The sequence below is a fragment of the Sciurus vulgaris genome, assembly GCF_902686455.1.
Source record: "Sciurus vulgaris genome assembly, chromosome: 9".
NCBI classification, from domain to species: Eukaryota; Metazoa; Chordata; class Mammalia; order Rodentia; family Sciuridae; genus Sciurus; species Sciurus vulgaris.
The window spans coordinates 77,942,794-77,958,886 of NC_136469.1; the positions used below are offsets into that span (position 1 = coordinate 77,942,794).

At 41.3% G+C, this 16,093-nt stretch overlaps 1 protein-coding gene across 2 annotated transcripts in view; it reads left to right on the plus strand.

Moving 5' to 3' along the window:
- Positions 1-2,340: 2,340 nt before the first annotated feature.
- TMEM150C (transmembrane protein 150C) overlaps positions 2,341-16,093 on the plus strand; it is a 66,755-nt gene continuing 53,002 nt past the window's right edge. The window contains exon 1 of one of the 2 annotated variants that reach the window (XM_079153339.1): positions 2,341-2,455. The gene's annotated coding sequence lies outside the window, so the exon portion shown is untranslated. Of the gene's footprint in view, positions 2,456-2,623; positions 2,719-16,093 lie in introns of those variants that run through there. The other variant, XM_079153338.1, reaches the window with a different exon arrangement.

Consider the following 16,093-nt stretch of genomic DNA (forward strand, 5'->3'; position numbering starts at 1 on the left):
TAACTTTGTTACACAGGGATTTTTATTATGACAGAATTCCTTGAAATTTGACCAGCAACAGGGATTTCCAGAATCTCTTCCATAGTACTTCTCAGGTCTGTTTGTACAAATGAATAAGGAAGTGATTTGAGTCATAAATAAAAACAACAAATTGCCCAAGAGAAAGAAAATGATCAGAAATATAGAGTTTCTTTGTAATTGTAAATGTTCCTCTGTCATTTCAGTTAGATAACAAATTCACTACACAAGAAAACCGCCACCCATCTCAGATGGATGCAACCTTGTGCTGGTTACCAGAGATGGGTCTGTTGACCTACAGAGCTGTGTGGTGGGGAAATCATAATGGCCCACTGTGGTCCTGTAGAATAACGATGTCCTTGAAGATTAATCTCCATCCTACTCACAAAGTTTGTGGCTGGCATCTATCTCCAGGCCTGAAGTCTTGTTTCTTTTTTGCTCATTCTTTAACTCTGTGCCCTTTCCACACAGACATTGTGGAACACTGTCATTTAAAAGAATGGGGTGAATCTTCATGCACTTTTTTTTTTTAAGATAACCAGTTCTGAAATGATTATTTTGATTTTACTTATACCCGTACATGATTTTAAAATATCTAAAGTCACATTGAATACATGGTGGATAATCAATTTTAATGAGTGGGATACCAAAAATAATAAAAGCACAATTAGGCTTATACTTTGTCTTCAGTTCTCTCCAGCTTTAGATAATAGAGCAGAACTCTTATAATATTAACAGAATCTGCTTACAGCAACCAACACTCTTTCATGGCCAGCATTTTAACATACTATTTCAAGCAGTCAATGTCACTGTCAGGAATGTAATTCATTTCACTCTTGGGGTTGATTTGGATGGACATTTTGGAGATGAAGGTGGTAATGATTTAGTACTGCTGACGAATGGCACTGAGTCCACTATCTGTACACACTCAAGTTGGTTTCTTAAGCAAAAGTGGCTCAGAAAAAAATGTGGTTGGAAGTGAAAATGAAAATTTTCAAGCAAATTAAACGTGGTGCAAGGAATTTCAAACTTCCACTGAAAAAAGGAAAAGTAAGGGCATTTTACAAACTGGGAACCCTATTCTCAAGAAAGTGATGAGTCTCATAAGCATTAAAAAACCCGTGTATGCTTTTTTTTTTATACCCATGTCCTGGCTCCACCTCGCCCCCAGTCAAGCTGTGATTCAGTTCATTTGAGGTGGACCTAGGCATTTGTATTTTTTTAAAGCCCCCACTGGTGATTCTGATGCTCAGACACAGTTGAGAGGGACCACAATTTTTTTTGGATAGATCTAAAGGTTTTAAAACAATGAATTGGAAGGAGGTCTAGCTAAAAAGCTCTCTGAGTCATCTCAGAAAGAAATGAGGGCACAGGAAGACAGAGAGTAGGAGTATCATTAGAGACTGGATTCAGGGGTGGGCCCCAAATAATTCTTAACTTTGGGAAAATCACAGACCACTTTGAGAGTCTGATGAAAGTCACAGTTACCCTCCTCAGAAAAATACTCATAGGTCAAACCCCCACCACCACCAAATTGAATGTATACTTCCAGTGGATATTATTATAGAATTAAGTTTTTTGTTTTTGTTGTTTTAAGGTAAGGAAAAACAGAGGGCCAACTGATCTCAAGAAAGTTAACAGTCCAGCAGCCAGGACAGAAGAGTTACAAGAAATCAATATGCATATACGTAGACAGTAATCACAAGCCTTGCTGGGGAACGACGGATGAGAGTTCTGGAAAAGAATGTCGAATTGGAGAATTTGAATAGGTTGAATCTGGGAGCAGTTTGAAACGTATGCTTTGAGAGGCAACAGTTTGAAAGATCGGTATGGTATGGAAGTTGCCCAAAGGAAGGCGGTCAGACTGACTAGGGCTGGTTGGACAAGGAGGGCCTACTGTGCGAGGCCACTAAGGCTGCTTTTGGAACCTAAGTTAACCATGAGCCTGTGATAAAAATGGCATTGATCCACGCTGCTGCAGAGGTCACTGGGAGGTTGGGGGTCTGAGGTAGGGGAAGGTATTAAAATGCTGATGAATACAGTTTTATGACGGACTCGGACGAAACACGCGAGGTGAAGAGCAAGCCAGCGCTGGGAGGGTGGCCTCGAAGTCCGCCGCAGTTCATCGACAGGGTCAGAAGTTGGCCCTGTTTGTTCCATACGATGAAAGAAAACCGCGGGAGAGCACTGAGTGTCGGGGAACCACATAAGCCAGTGAGCACGAAAATGAATTTTAGCTGCTATGTGCAAAAACCCTAAGTGTGGGGATAGAAGGGAGCCAGCCAGAAGGTTACAACAGGTCAGGAATAAATAACCACCAGGCGGAGGATCCCTGATTCTGTCCTTCCTTTTGTTGGGTGAGGAGCGCCAGGCAAACGCGTCCACAAAGGCTTTGGAAGGAAGCGGTTCGACCGTCCACACCCGGCTCCAGCCCCGGGTGATTATGAGGGGCCCCAGAGAGGGGGTGGTCTGAGCCCGAGACCCAGCGGGCTCTGCTCTTGGGAGAGGCCTCGCAGCGGGGACCCCAGAATAAGTCGGGGGCGGGCCACGGCGCGGCGGGAGGGGGCCGGCGCGCGGGCGGGCAGATCCCACCCCTTCCTGAAGGAAGCGCCCTCCCCACCGCGCCTGCCGCCGCCGCCGTAGCCGTCGCCGCAGGTCACGGCCCCGCGAGGCGACCGCGGCCCCGCCGCACCGGAGCAGGTAGGCGCGGCGCCCCCTCCTCCGCCCCGGCCGGCCAGCAGCCAGGGGGCGTCCGGCCCGGCTACGCGCCCAGCCCGGAGGCGGAGACCCGGGGCGGCGGGCGCTGCAGCGGGACTGGGGCGGCGGGTCCGCCGGACTGCGGGGCCCCTCTCGGCTCCGGCCCCCTCTCCAGAGCGCCGCGGGCGCGGGCCGTCCCCCTATTCCGCGGGCGCAGGCTCCCGAGCGAGTGGCGGTGTCGCTGCCGGCTCTTTGCCGCGCGCCCTGAGCGCCAGAGCCGGTGCGCCGGGTCCCCGGCGCCGCAGTGCCGTCCGCCGAGCCCCTGCGCCGCCCGCCGGCCGTGGTCCCGGCCCGGCCCTTTGACAGGTGTTCCACCCTGCGCCCTGTCCTTCGGTTATAGGGTGGACTCTAGAGAAAAGCGACCCCAAGTTTGACCTGCCGGTCCCTCTGCCATTCTGCGTTCACTTTGCTGCTAGCCAAGTCAAGTGGGCTCGGGAAGGGAAGCCGGGCATCTGGGAAGGAGACACTAACTTGCTTTGCCCTGTGCACCGCCCTTCACTCGAAACGCACAGTCTTGCTTTCCCTTTTCCTAGGCGCACACACTTGGGAAGAAATGGGATTTTCGTTTTCTCAGGGTGGCCGCGGTGGGTGGGTTACCGAGGCTCCTTGGTTATCCATTGCAATAATAAAGTGATGGACGTTTCGTTAGAGCCCTTGTTTAGTGGTTCCCCCCTCTTTAAATGAATCAAAGGGAGGATGAAGCTTTTCCAATTTTATATTCATATTCCTTTTCTCCCTGTTCATCCCTCTCCTCCCACTCCTACCCTCACAGCACTTTATTATATCCCAAACACTTCACTGATCTTTTTGGTCAGATTTATTCTGGCCAGATCATTCGTGGCTGAGCCAGGATTGTGACTTAGAATGTGATAACATAGCCCAGGTGGAACGAAAGCTTGACTTTTCCCTGCGTGATCCCATTCTGACTTCTTACATGCGTGCTTGTGTTAGGGAAGAAAACATACTAATGATATGTTAAAAAACAGAACAGAACTGTTCTTGGCTCTATTACAGTAACAAAGTGTGAAGGGCAATATTAGTTTCTACTTCTTCAGTTCTCTGCTTGAATAGAAGACAGAATTTTAGTAATGCAGGGCTGTAACTCCATTCTGGGCTGCAGTTCATCAGAAGGTTAAGCAAATGTGAATGTATAAACTCCATGGTAGCAGTTAATAAGCTGACCTACTTAAAGTTTTCTGTTTCAAGAAAAAGTTATTAGGCTTGTTACTTGTGATATTTGCAGATCAAAGAATTCTACAGTCTCAGCTCTCATGCATTAAGTCCCAAACTTTTTCTTGTATGTGACCTGGAGACACCATGTTTCCAAGATTAACTTCAGTTGTCATCTCTTAATGAACTAGAAATGTGAGTTTAATCTTCGAGGCATAAGCATAGGAATTTTAATGGTGTGCCCTGTATTTATATTTATTATATACTTATAATAAATATTTTGCAAGTGCCCCAAGTTGGAAGCTCACAAACAACATAGTAAATAAAAGGGTAAAGAAGTTTTACTAACAATAATGACTAGTTGGCATTGAGCAAACATATTAAAGTATTTGAAAAATGCATGTTTATTATAATCTGCCATTAACTGAATGCAATCTGTTTGGATTATTTAAATGACATTGCATTATCTTGGTAGCAATTGTCCAATTCATGTATTTCTCATTAAATGCCCTTTACAAGTTGCTGTGGGACAGAGATAGTTTGCCTTATGGAGTAAATTTTTTTGCATGAACAAAATAATAGTTTGTGTTTAGATCTTAGAAATACCAAAATCATGTTCATGACAACCTTGCAAGGGTTTTTTGGGCTTACTTTACCTGCTTTGTGATTGTCAAAAGGAAAGGACACTTTGTTCTGCACTGTTGGCTGCTTCCGTGGCCCACACCTCTGGCTGTACAGTGGTCAGATTAGCAAGGCAGCCTGGAGTCAGGAAGGGAGTACAGTGAATTGGCCCCTGCAATCTTAGCCATTTGTTGTTGTTACTATTATCTGATCATTTGGGATCAGTTTAGTAATCAGTTTAGCAAGACAGACACTGACAAGATAATGTAACCTGTTAGTCTTCACCTTCCTAAGGAGAATCTACAGCAGTGTGAGTCAGTACTACAGTGATGATTAGGTTCTCATAAGAACCAATTGAGGTCTGTGCTAAAGTTCCCCAAACATGATACAAAGTTCAAGTGTTATTGAAGCTGACTCTAAGTTAATGAAAGTTCAACAAAAGGGACTAGACCCTGGTGAGCAATTTGTATTTTCCATATCCTAATGGTAAAACAGAAGTATGTTCCTACTTACTTTAACTATAGACTTTTATTTCCAGAGTTGATAGTACCCTGTGTCTATATATTTTTCATGTGAGTTGATTGGGTCACTTTCAATCTAGCTTATGAAATTATTGAGACTTTTAAGTGTTATCACCAGATATATTCTGATATGTTTGAATGTTGAAAAATGACTTGAGGCAATGCTAAGTCTTGATGCAAAGAACTTTTGGAAAGAGCAGTTGAAATGATATTTTGAGATAATAGTGGAATCTTTGGCAGTCACCTTCACTTCAGCCCCACACTGTTCTGAGTCAAGCCAGCTCTGGTAGGTAGGGCTTGCAGTTCTCTTACCAACTGAGAAATTTCCTTTTTAACACCTATAAATAGTCTTTTCTAGATCAGTGGTGTCCAAAAGAACTTTCTGCAGTGATAGAAATGTTCTCTAATCTGTCATATATGATAGCCATGAACCGCTACTGAGCACTTGAAATGTGGCTAGTGCAATTGAGAAACTGTATTTTGAATTTTATTTAGCTTTAATTAATTTAAATAGCTACACAGGATTAGTGGCTACCATACTGGACAGTGCAGCTCTAAATTCCTCTATCCATTTCCTAAAGAGATAGCACTTGATGGCAATTACCCTTTAATTACAAGGCAGTAGAAATTGACATTGATAATACTAGGGAATTAAGATTTGACTTCGTTATCCTGTTTTACGAGGAAGCACTTGCATTTGCTCTGAAAAAGGTACTTTATGTTAAAGTTCAATTTTACTCTTTTTTTTTATTGTAAACAACTGGGATACATGTTGTTTCTCTGTTTGTACATGGCGGAAAGGCATACCATTTGTGTAATCATAAATTTACATAGGGTAATGTTGTTTGATTCATTCTGTTATTTTTTCCCTTCCCCCCATCCCTCCCACCCCTCTTTTCCCTCTATACAGTCCTTCCTTCCTCCATTCTTGCCCCCCTCCCTAACCCTAACCCAATTTTACTCTTAAAAACAGTTTTCTTTTTTAATTTCCACAAATAAGCATCACCCAGAGCTGTTTGGATGCTTGGCCCCATGTGTATGTTCATAAACTTGGGCATTGTTTGCTGTTTTGCACAGTATAGACCATGTATTCTTGGAGTTGCTTTCTGTGCTTTTCATTTTTCAAGGTGGAGAGTGGGGATTTGGATAAAGGTAGGAAGTAGGTGGTTATGCAGAACTCTTCTTCCGCCACACACACAGTCACAGAGACACTGTGAAAGTCTGACAGTGGGTACTCTGGCTCAAGGAGCAGCTGAAGGCTGAGCCTCTCTTTGTTGGGCCCTTCTTGCTTGGTTTCTTTCCCTTGGGCTTCAAACCCAGATCCCCTTGCTCAGCCCAGCCTGTGGGGGTTACTAAATCCACTTAAAATATAATCTACACTTATCTTTAGTAGAACTAGTAAGTGGATTTGATTGTTGTTTCCATTTTTAAACTAATTTGCTTTGATTAAAACTCTTTTATCTTGACTCTGGCAAGAAATACTTCTTTAAAGTGTATAAAACAGTGTCCTGCATGCTTCTGGAGCGAATGATCCTCTCTTTCCTAGTTTAGGGATCCATATACCTCTCTCCAGGCCAGACCTCAAGGGCCTGGGGGTTCCCCTCCTGGGAGGAACTGTCCCTCATTTACCTATTTAGACATTTGTGATGTTATTCTAACTAAATTGTAGATTAAGAAAGACCTAACATTGTCTCAGCCCTGAAGGTATAAACCCCCTAAAATGAAATATCCCAAATTAGTGTCCATTCCACGAGGTGATGGGGATACTTGAATAACTTTAGGAAATGCTCTATATAAACCCAATAGCATGGTAAAGCTTTTGAAATGAGATAATATGCATATTTAACTTTTTAAAAATCTTTGTTGGTGTTTTCTAAAAAAAAAAAAAAAAAAAGAAACCACCTTTCATACAACATGGTAGTGTTTTTCAAACTTCATGTCTTAGGTCTTGAAATAATTTTAACAAGTGAGGATCAGCATTTTTGTTATGAAACATTAGGACGAAATAATCTCTGTGCATTCTTCTTAGTGAGGGTTGCCAGTTAGATAAAACTTTTGTTTCCTCCAGGTATATCACCTACAAGGTCACAAGAAAGTGGACAGTAGTGGTTAGCAATACTAGAGAAATAGGACCTCTGGGTTTAAATCGTGACTGTGCACAACTGATTCATGTTCAGTAAGCACTATATATGCATATTCATCACTTGTGTTGCTATCATATAAGTGTATATGTGCATACTACATCATGATGCCAAATATTGCCTGACACTAGACTTGGGACCTACTTCAGGAAACACCGATCTAAGATATCTGTAGAAACTAGCAGTAATGGCTGCTTAACAAGTGCACTGTGCTGAGTGCTTTGAACATATTATCCCGTTTGCCACAACAGTCCTTTGATGTACTTACTGCTGTTACCCCACAGTACCTACATCCCAGTCAGTAGTGGAAATGAATCTAACCTGGGCAATCTGATGGGCCATCACATGTTCAACCACTCTAAGTTGCAATGTGATAGCGTCACATAGATGGACATCTGCAGACTTGTGACGCTCAAACATTGTGCAGCATTACATGTGCAAAAAGAAGCTGACAGTGGCTATTTTCTGTGTAATATGAAGCCTGATGGATAAGAGGGGAGTTTTTGAACTGGAATAGGCTGGAAAGACCTCATTGCTGCCAGCCTGTGGTCTCTGAAGGTTAATGCCCTTGGAAACACATCCTGGTGCCCAGAGAAATGTCAGTGTCCCAAACATTAACTTCAGAGGTGTCTTCCTTTCCTCATAACTGCTTAGTAACTTCTGCATACAGGTTTGTGGCAAGTAGTGACAAAAAATCTAAATAGATTTGTCCATCTCATAAATCCCTCACTTTTTACTGTTTCCTAAGTTATTTGCCTTTCAAAATCACTTCCTGCCTGTTAAGTGCCTCATGATATATTTCCATTTTTAATGGAAAACTGCTTGGGGTATAACTCAGTGGTAGGACACTTGCCTTGCATTTGCCAGGCCCTGGGTTCGATCCCCAGCACCCCTCAAAGAAGTAGAAAATATAAATAAATAAATAACTTGTCTTAAAGAACTACAAATAAAATGAGACATCTTAAAATTGAGACCAAAAATCTTTTTTTTTTTCCTAATGCAATCTAGAAAGTCATTTCATTTTTGGGAGTAGATTTCAGTTTTCCTTAAAGATCAAACTAAATATAAGTGATCACTTATCCAAAACCTTCATCGGGTAGAATACAAGTCAACAGTTTGCCATTATGCTCACTTCCCTCCTTCAGAAAGTCCAGAGGCTCTATCTAGCATACTAAAAATCCTTAAGATATTCAGATTTTGTTCAAAGCTACAGAATCTCCCATCTCTGTGGACAGTGATGCAGACTCAATCTGTGGAATACAAAGGGGCCAGATGAACTGTCTTTGAGAAAACATTGAAAGTCATGTAATACTTTTAGACAAGTGTAGACAAAGCTTAAGAAGTAATTGTGCTTAACTATGGTGGTAGAGGAAATTAGCCTGTAATTTAAATGGTGTTATTCAACTCTGCAGCAATTATAATGAATTATAATGGTAATCGACTGAATGTAAACATAAATGTCTCCCAAAATAGCACAGCCTTACTGTTCATCAAATATTTCATTTTTTAACGAGGTAGATTTTTTCCTGTTTTTTTTTTTTTTTATACTTGTGGTGACTTAGCTGCTAAAGAAATATTTTAAATGGCATTAATTGGAAATGTTAAAATAAATTAAACTGACTACATAGCTAAAATGGGTGGCATATTTTTTAAATGTGTTAGTTAATAAAATATTCTTTCAGATTATTTTCATTCTATTGATTCATGAGTAAATAGATGTTAGTTAAGAAATGTTGATATTATTGTAAAACAATACAAAAAGAAATATTACTTTTTACTGAACTAGGAGGGTTTGTAAATTAAAATTTTAAGAAATCTGTAATGTAACTGTCTTGGAGTTTCAAATGGATATGTATGTCTGGGAATTTCTAAATTCTACTTTCGTTGCAACTTAAAAGTATATTTTTATGGAAATACTAACAACTAAAACATGGGGCAGCAGGAATATTAAGTTAAGGGTGCCTTTCTCGCCTTTATGATGGTATGCCCTTACATACCCTCCACTTCAAAAGTAAGGCCAGGGACCAGATTTGTCTCTTGTTAGATTAGCAACTAATACAATTGTTCTTTTTTTCTACTTTCTACATTTTTTTATTAGTGCATTATAGTTGTATGTAATCCTACATAATGATAGGATTTGTTGTTAGGTATTCAGATATGCACACAATATATAATTTGATTCGGTCAATGTCATTCCTCAGTATTTCCCCTTTCCCTTCCCTCCTTCCACCCCTGGTCCCTTTCCTCTACTGGTCTCTGATTTCCAATAGAACCACCCCTCTTTCTTTTCCTTTTTTATCTCTACCTTCTGCATATGAGAGAAAACACACAACTCTGACCTTCTAGTTTGGCTTATTTCACTTAACATAAAGCTCTCTAGTTCTATCAGTTTTCCTGTGATTGACATAATTTCATTTCTGTTTATGACTGAATAAAACTCCATTGTGTATATATACCATATTTCTTTGGTATATATACACATTCGTCTGTTGATGGTCACCTAGGCTGGTTCCATTGTGAATTGTGTGGCTATAAACATGGGTATGCACATATTGCTATAATATACTGATTTTCTTTCTTTAGGATAAATACTGGGGAGTGGTATAGCTGGGTCATATGGAGGTTCCATGCCTAGTTTTTTGAGGAACCTCCGTGCTGTTTTCCATAGTGAGTACACTAATTTATAATTCCACCGACTGTGTGAAAGTGTTCTTTTTTTCCCCACATCCTCTCCAGTACTTTTTTTTATTATTTTTATTCTTGATGGCTGCCATTCTGACTGGAGATGAAATCTCAGTGTAGTTTTCATTTGCATTCCCTAATTGCTAATGATGTTGAACCTTTTTTTTCATATAATTGTTGATTATTTGTTTTTCTTTTATGAAGTATCTGTTTAATTCATTTGCCCATTTATTAATTGGGTCATTTTATGTTTTGGTGTGAAGTTTTTTAAAGTTCTTTATATAGTCTAGATATTAATCCTCTGTCAGAAGTATAGATAGAAAAGATTTTCTCCCATTCGGTGGGTTCTCTCTTCCCATTCCTAATTGTTTTATTTGCTGTGCAGAAGCTTTTCGGTTTGATGCCATCCGGTTTATTAATTCTTGGCCTTATTTCCTGAGCTTTAGGGGGTCCAAGCAGTTAATACAATCATTCTTGAGAAGGCTTATTATCCTTCCTATGATATCTTGATCAGTGTTTCTCCATTTTAATTTCACCTTTCATGTGGCATAAACATTGATTTACATGAAAAGATGTTAGTTGTCATTTCATACCAAAGTTTTGACTATATATATTTCTGAGTAAAATAAAAGACAAAAATTTTTCAATAACTAATTTGCAGAAGTGATACAGTTATGATCAAAAGGGGCACATCATGATCTTTTAAGATGAGGCCACTGAGCCAAGTCAGTGTCTGCTAACAGAGCCATGAACAAGCAGTTCAGAAATGCTGCTCTTGAGCACAGTTCACAATAGCTAAGCTATGGAACCAACCTAGGTGCCCTTCAACAGGTGAATGGATAAAGAAATGTGGTATGTATACACAATGGAATGTTACTCAGCCATAAAGCAGAATGAGATTATGGCATTTGCTGGTGAATGGGTAGGGACTATCATGCTAAATGAAATAAGCCAATCTCAAAAAATCAAAGGCTGAATGTTTTCTCTGATATGCGAATGCTGACTCACAATAAGCCCATGGTGGGGGTGGGTGGGCAGCGGGGACAGTGGAGGTCCACTGGATTGAACTGGAGGAAGTTGGAGGAAGGGAGAGAGAATGGTAATGGGAAATACAGTAGAATGAATCAGACATAACTTATGTTCATATATGAATACATGACCAATGTAACTGCACATTATGTTCAACCACAAAAATGGTAAGTTATACTCCATGTATGTGTGTCAAAATGCATTCTATTGTATATATCTAAAAAGAATAAATTAAAAATTAAAAAAAAAAGAAATGCTGCTCTTGATTAACTAATGGGCAGTATTTGTCCTAAGCATGGTTCTTGGCTCAGGATAGATTTTTTTCATACTGTAACTCCCTTCTCATTTATAATGAAGGTTTTTTTTTTTTTTTAAGTTGTAGATGGACATGATGCCTTTATTTATTTTTATGCAGTGCTGAGGATCTAACCCAGTTCCTCACACTTGCTAGGTAAGCACTCTACCATTGAGCTACAACTGCAGCCCCATAACAAATGTTTCAACTCATTTTTTTTTTTCACATTGAAAATTAAAGAGGATTGGTCTGGATGGTAACCACTCCCTACCAAGCATTTCCAAGAGCTGGAAAAAGCCTTTGGAAGCTGCACAAATTTATTTCCCAGAGTCTTGGCATTACTTGCAGCCATCACAGAAGGTTGAGACTCCACTCTACTTGGAGTCTATGAATATTTTACATTAGTTCTTGACATGCTCTTTCCTGGCAGACTTAACACGAATCTGATGTTGTACCTTAAGTCTCACTTCAGTTTGATCCAGCTTCTGGTTTGCTTGCTTGCCACATGTTTACCTTCTCTTTCCAAATAAATCTTCATCTCTTTGTGTATAGAGGTCATATTATGCAATTAAAAAAAAATCTTAGAGCATGTGGCTGTTTTAGGACAGAGGTCCCAAAGCATTTGAAATAAAGTTTCACTGGACATAGGCACGCCCTTTATTTATAATTACTGGTGACTGCTTCTACACTACCATCTAAGTGTTGAGAACACCAGAGATCACCTGGTGTTCAAAGCTGACAGTGTCTGGCCTGTTGTAGACTGAATTTTATATTTTGATTAATTCAGATTTTACTAGCCTCGTGTGACAATGGGACCACATGGTTGTAGATTGAACATGATGGTGTAGTTTTCTTCAGTCTATGTAGCTGTGTGAGCTGGCTTCTCATGCTGTCCTGAGGCTCAGTGTCCTTCCACTGGACTGTCCAAACAGACCACTGACCCTTGTGCATGGCAGGCCTAGGCAAATACTGGAGTGATGAAGTTCTCTGTGAGATGCTACCTTGGACAGCACCCGAAGCCAGGAGTGGCAAGAAAGCTAGGGGGCAGAGGTTCTAACCCTGGCTGCACAGCAAAGTCACCTGAGGAGCTGTAAAAAAATCACACTGCACCCTAGACCAATTAAATCCGAATTCCAGGGAGCACACCAGACCTATTTTTTTTTTTTTCTTCAAAACTTCCCAGGTGATTCCATCATGTTCCACAGGCTAGGCAGCACCAAAGTTAGGCCAGGCAACCCAGGCCCCCATCACAGCACCAGAGGTGTGCCTGTGGGCAGATGGTCAGGGAAATGGACACGTGAAGGCCAGATATAGCCTGGGGTGAGACCCTGGATGACATTTTATGGACACAATAAAATAACTCCTCCTATAGAGGGAGTTATATAGAAGTAATATCCCCTCCTATAGAAGACCCTCCTGCTACTTTAGCAAACTTCAAGGAATATTCTAGCTGGCCTTTATCCAGGGCTGGGGATAGAGTGGTGAACAGAACAGACAGTGCTTCTGCCCTTAGGAAGCTTTACAGTTTGTCTGGGAGGACAGACCAGAAATAGGCAGATCAGGAAATAGTACAGTGTATGGTCTGTGTGCTATGGAGAAAAAGGATAGTGAGTTTGGGGCTCTGGAAACTAGAAGTCTTACTGCTGAACGAGGCCACGAGAGGTCAGCCACCTTCCCTCTCTTCTCCTTGCTGCTCTCCGTCCAGCTTCCAGTCACTCTGTTCACCTCTGAAGGAACTGAGGACCTAGCTCCATGTGTTCCCCATCTCCTGTCCTCACCAGCTTGTCATGGTCCATGGAGACAGCATCATCCTTGGTGTCCAGTGATGGATCTGGCCTTAAAATCCATTGAATCTTTTCAGTGAGTCCACTGCCACTGAAACACGGCTACTCGCCCCCAGCCTCCCACCCAGATTCCTTCAAAGACCTTCACCTCAGCGTCCTGTCCTCTGAACAAAATTCTATATCCTTCCTCTTTCATACCTGCCTGCTCTTCCTCTAACGTCATTGAGATCACCCGCCTCTCTACTTCCCTCAATTGCCCAAACCTCCTTACAAATGCAAATATATTCATATCCACTTTTATTTCCTTAAATCAGATGAGGTGGCATCTGTTTCCCCTTGTTTAAGACTAGTTTCAGCATATCACCTGGGCCCTTAATGCCATCTCCTTCTGCCTCTGCCAGGGCTGAGACCTCTGCTCTATTAATACTCCTGTCTGTCTGCTCTTCACTGGACCCTTCCCATCAACCCACATTTGTAGGTTTCTTCATCCTAAAACAAATAATTCTCCTAGGTTAAATAAACTAAGGTAGATAAATCATGAAGGAGGTGTATGCATCTTACATGAAAAGATAAAAATATTGGCTGGTCACAGTGGCACACACCTGTGATCCAAGCAGCTCAGGAGGCTGAGACAGGAGGATCACGAGTTCAAAGCCAGCCTCAGCAACTTAGCAAGGCCCTAAACAACTCAGAGAGACCCTCTCTCTAAATAAAATATAAAGAAGGGTTGGGGATGTGGCTCAGTGGTTAAGTAGCCCCTGGGTTCAACCTCCATTACCCAAAAAAAAAAAAAAAAAAAAGATAAAAAATAGATGGATAGACTATTAAAAGAGCTTTGTCAGGTGAGTTACTTTTATATTATTTAATTATTTTTAAATTGTGGTAAAATATACGTAACATAGCTTATAACTGTAAAATGTCTAGTTCAGTGGTGTTAAGCATATCTGCATTATTATACATCCAGCCTCCATAGCTCCTCACCTTGAAAAACTGAAATCTATACTCATTAAACAATTCCCCATTCCTCCCCTCTGCCCCTAGCCACCATCATTCTGCTTTTCTGTCTGTGAATTTAACTACTCTAGGAACCCCGGGTGAGTGAAATCATGTAGTATTTGTCTTTTTGTGGATGAGGTGTTTCAGTGAGCATAATTTCCTGAAGGTTTAGCCACATGGCAGCTGAAGTTAGAAATCCTTTCATTTTTCAGAGCTGAATAATATTTCATTGTGTGTACATACCACATTTTAAATTTCATTGTTGAAGAAAAAATGTTAGTTTGTGTAAGTATATATACAGATGGATATATTATACATACATACATATGAAAGATTATAGATGAAAATGTAATGGTGGTTATCTCTGGAGTCTTAATTTTTAAAATATTTTCATTTTCTTCTTTTTCATGATCTTTGCTTTCTGAGGTATTTACGGTGAGTACATTTCCCTGTAGTAAAAGCCACAGGAGACAGCACTTCAGCTCTTCCTCAGCGACAGCATAGTGGCCGCCATTGCCAGGCAACTAGCTGCCCGCCTCCCTAGCTCATCTTTCACCACTCCCTGCCTGGCTCATCAGGCTCTGAGCATCAGACTCTGGCTCCTGCTTGGTGGATGGGTGCCTTGGAGACCCACCCATGGTGTCACTTCTGCTTGGACAGCAGGTCCCACCTGCTAAATGCCTCTCTATCCCTGGATAGAGTCCTTCCTCCCTGCCCTATCTGCCCGCAGTGCTGCGTTAGTGTCTTCTCCGATGCTCCCTATTTCCATGGACCAATCTTTGACCCGTGCTCATCTCCTAATCATGTGAACTGCGTGTGAGTTGCCTGGGCTGGCACTGTGTGTCATCTTTATATTCATGTCACCTGGCACAGAGCTGCAGTTTGGGAACCACCGGTGGCCAGAGGAAGTGGATGACAGGATGCTCTGAAAGGCTGGAAAAGTTGGTGGAAGGCTTGCCCTGAGTCCCTTCATTCCATTGCACCCTGCTCCCCTGTGCATGAGCCGTGTGAAGATTTAAAACCATTTTACAAAGAGATGTGGTTGAAAATAAATTAGATATCAAAATGACTGAGAAACCATATTTTTAGTGATTCTGGAGTTGGACTCTCTAGTCTTATCCTGGCTCCAGCCTTCTCAGCATCATGATGTGGAGCAAATTATTACTTGCATGCATCTGTAAATGTGGGTGATGGTTATCTTCTCCCTGGGTTGTTGTGAGGGCTGGATGTGCCTAGCACAGAGTAAAGGCCATATACATACCAGTCATTGACATGGCACTGGAGGGGGTTTGCAGCATGCTCTTCATACATAGGTTATATTTATTTCATGAGGTTCTGATAGCTATTAGATGTGCTTTGAAGTACTTCCAGTACTGCGTGTTTCCTTTTTAAGTAGTGGTACAGTGTCCCCCACCTCCCATTTCAGGGGATATGTTCCAAGATAGTACTGAACAGCACACACACACACACACACACACACACACACACACACACACACACACTTTTTTTTCCCTATACACATGTGCCAGTGAGTTTAATTTCTAAATTAGGCATAGTTAAGAGATTAACAATACTATAACTAATAATACAATCAGTTATAACACTATGCCATAATAAATTTTATATAATAAAAGTTATTTAAAATTTATGAACTGTTTATTTCTGGAATTTTCTGTTTAATATTTTCCAACCACAGTCAACCGTGGTTAACTGAAACTGCAGAAAGCGAAACTGGACAAAAGGAAGGACTACTGTAATTCCTTTCTGTTTCACATTCTCTGCAGCCCAGGTAGTGTGCCTTTCACTGGGATCCATTTCATGACAGAGTTGGTCACCTTGATGCAAAGCACCAAGGTTCCAAGAAGACCTGTGCTCGAACCACCCCAGCCTGAAACTGCCACTTACTCTCTTTTCCACCATTTGCTAATTAAAAATAACTTCAATAATTCCCATGCATTGTAGATGTTTGAGATTATGTTAATCACTATTTCAAGGAAAGCTGCAGTATTTTCTGCACTGGCTTCTCTACCTCCTGCTCTGGCCACTGAGATCTCTGGTGCATCCTGCTGCCTGCCTCAT